Source organism: Oryctolagus cuniculus, chromosome 7 (genome assembly GCF_964237555.1).
Source record: "Oryctolagus cuniculus chromosome 7, mOryCun1.1, whole genome shotgun sequence".
In the NCBI taxonomy this organism is placed as follows: Eukaryota; Metazoa; Chordata; class Mammalia; order Lagomorpha; family Leporidae; genus Oryctolagus; species Oryctolagus cuniculus.
The window spans coordinates 152,481,318-152,484,586 of NC_091438.1; the positions used below are offsets into that span (position 1 = coordinate 152,481,318).

At 58.3% G+C, this 3,269-nt stretch overlaps 1 long non-coding RNA gene across 1 annotated transcript; it reads right to left on the bottom strand.

The window, feature by feature from the left end:
- Positions 1-667: 667 nt before the first annotated feature.
- On the bottom strand, positions 668-2,944 carry LOC103350308 (uncharacterized). The gene is made up of 2 exons (XR_518320.4): positions 1,937-2,944; positions 668-1,427 (listed from the first exon to the last, which is right to left on the bottom strand). It is a non-coding gene; the product is annotated as an uncharacterized lncRNA (long non-coding RNA).
- Between the last annotated feature and the right edge of the window lie 325 nt (positions 2,945-3,269).

Consider the following 3,269-nt stretch of genomic DNA (forward strand, 5'->3'; position numbering starts at 1 on the left):
CACAGCACCACTCCCAGCAGAAGAAAGCCAGCCCCTGAGCATCGCCGACAGGTGAACAAGCCAGCTGGGAGTAGAGACAGCCTGGAGCTTGGCGCCCGGAGGAGAAAACCTGCCCCAGAGGAGCCCAGAGCCTGGTGGTGTCAGCTGTCTCCTCTGGACCTCCGTTCCCAGAATGCTGATCGCAAACCAGCATGCTCCCTGGGGCCCCTTCTGGAACTCGGGCGTCAGAGCCAGGAGAGCAGCTCCGAGCTGTGTGTGTGTGTGTCAGTGTGCGTGTGTGTGTGTGTGTGTGTGTCTTCATCTAGCAAGGAGACCTCGGGGAAGGCGTGGCTCCTGCTGGGGACCCAGCTCAGGGATGGCCGGAGGCTGAGTGGCCAGGACCGCGACAGAGTCAGCCTCCTAGGCTGAGGGGGCTTCAGGGGGTGAGGGCGGCAGTGGGCGCCTGGGATGTGGCGCTTTCCAATGACCACTGCTCAGTGGCCCTCTTGCCATAGGTGGGCACGAGGGTTCATTGGTGCACACAGCAGGGGCGTTGGCTGTGCCCTCGAAGGCTGGGACTGACTTTAGCAGGACAGAAATTATGGGCTTGTTCAATCATTGAATTCAGACATCCACGTCACGTCTGACGTGGCTGGAGTGGGGGACACAAAGATGACAGTCCAATCTCTAGTCGTCTCTTGATTCTATGTTTCCGCCCATTGGCCTCGTTCTCAGTCGGCCCAGGAGGTTGTCGGGGCTGCCGGAAGCTCCAGGGGTCCCGCTCCCAAGTTCAAGTTCAGTGGAAAAGAATGCTGCTCGTGTCTCCAGCAGGAGTCCGCGCGAAAGGCTCCTTTCAGCTCGTCAGCTCTAATTGGGTCATACACGCACAGCAGGGGAATCCAGTGATCTTATTGGTCAAATCCCAGAGCGAGGGATGAGTGGTCGCTCCCCTCCACCAGGGGAAGAGTGGGTGCCGTGGTCAGAATGTGGCAGATGTCTGTTGCCCGGCCTTGGCCTCTCCTTGGCACAGAGCCACGCTCTCATCTCTCGCCTGGCTCTACTGGCCTTGCTTTTCATCCGAACACTGTGGCAAAGCTTCTAAACATAGCTCAGATCACAGACCCGCCGGCCATCAGAGCTCAAAGGAGCCTGCAAATCTAGCCATCCAGGAAGAACCAATGCACAGCACACTGGCCATCACTCCCCTCTCCTGTCCCCTCGGCAGACATCACTAATCGATCACAGTTCTCATTCCTGCAGGGCTGAGCTACAAATCCAGAATCGTTTCACTACAGCCCTCCAGGGAGTCACTTCTAATTGATCCCAGTTGGCTCCAGAGATGAAATCTGTGTCCATTCATTTATTCAGGCCAACTCTTCATAGATGGGGAAGACTGCTCTGCCCAAGGTCGGGCTGTCACTCGGGTGGCCTTGCTGACATTTTTCCAACTGGAAACATATGGGATGGTCTGAGCTCTCTGTTGCTAAGACCCCTTCTTAATAAGATTCTCCGGTGCTCACCTCCCCTGCTCCCTCCTCCCTCCTCCCTCCCCAGCCCCTATAGACCAACAACACCAACAGCAGGTGCATTAATAACAGTACCGAGAGCTAATTTTGGACTGTGGCCGGTGCTGCAGCTCACTAGGCTAATCCTCCCCCTGCGGTGCCAGCACACCGGGTTCTAGTCCCGGTCGGGACGCCGGATTCTGTCCTGGTTGCCCCTCTTTAGTCCAGCTCTCTGCTGTGGCCCGGGAGTGCAGTGGAGGATGGCCCAAGTCCTTGGGCCCTGCACCCCATGGGAGACCAGGAGAAGCACCTGGCTGTTGGCTTCGGATCAGCGTGGTGCACTGGCCACAGCGACCATTGGCGGGTAAACCAACAGTAAAGGAAGACCTTTCTCTCTGTCTCTCTCTCACTGTCCACTCTGCCTGTCAAAAAAAAAAAATTCTGGATTGTACCTTGACTCTCCAGCATGATCTTCACGGCCCTGTCCAGAGAGGTGTGATGGGATTGAATCAGCCACAATGTAGTCACTCAGAATGGGTGTGTGCAGCAGAACCCACACCCAGACGTTGGCTATGATCTTGGGGCAGGTGCACCAGAAGCAGAGCCTGCAACAAGGCATCGTATGCGAGTGATGGCTTCCAGGAGAAACCTGGACGGGGACAAGTGAGGGAAACAGGAAGGGGACAGGCCGGGAGCTGAGCGAAGCCAGGGTCCGGATGAAGCCAGCCTCAGCAGGCTGCCCTGGGGAGCTCAGGAGTAGGATCTGCATGGCAGAGTCTGTCCCCCCTTTACCAAGAGGGTGTGGGGTCTCTGGGTCCCCGCACAGGGGAGCACATTCATGCACACACACACCACCGCGGCCCTGCTGTCATTGACCAGCGGCCAGTCCTGAGCGCACGGACATAACCTCCCTGCTCGCTCCCAGCCGATGGCACTGTCACTCAAAGCCACCCCCACGCCCTGGAGAAGGCTGATCTGGCGTGAGTGAGTCCCTCCGAGGTTCACGCGCTGGAAGCGTGGTCCCCAGCACGGTGATGTTGAGGCAGAGGGCCCTTTAAGAGATGGGGCCCAGGCAGCATCTGGCCCGGCATCAAGATTCTGGTTAAGAGGGCCACATCCCACGTTGGAGTGCAGGGGGTCGAGCCCCGGCTCCGGCTTCTGGCTCCAGCTTCCTGCCGACGCAGACGCTGGAAGGCCGCAGGTGATGCCTGAGTCACTGGGGTCCTTCCAGCCACGTGGGAGATGTGGATCAGGTTCCTGGCTTCCAGCCCCAACCCCAGCTCAGCCCAGTCCTTGTGGACATCTGGGGAGTGGGCAAGCAGATGTTAGCTCTTGTTCTATGGCTCTGTCTCTCTTCATCTGTCTCTCTGCCCCTCAGACTTAAAAAGAATAAAGTCTAATGGGCGATTATTACATCATTAGGGGGCACCGCCCTCAAATGAGGATAAAGCAGCTCTTGGGGGACCCCAGTGGGTCCTGGAGTGTGGTTGTGATAGGAAAAGGAAACGGGGCCCCGAGTCCCCCTGCTTCCTCCCTGCCACATGACTGCTGGCTCCCTCTTGCACACTCCCGTCATGGTGTCATCGGCCACGTTGTGCTTAGCCAGAAGCCCGCCTGGAGCCGGGAGGTGCCAGCAGGCCGTGAACCTCCGGAGTTGTCTTTCCTTCCTGAGTACACAGCCTCCGGGGTTCGGCGACAGCCACAGAAACCAGGCTGGGACGAGAGGTAGCACAGCCTGCACCCAGGACAGGGACCCCGGGGACATCTTCGGAAACATCACCAACC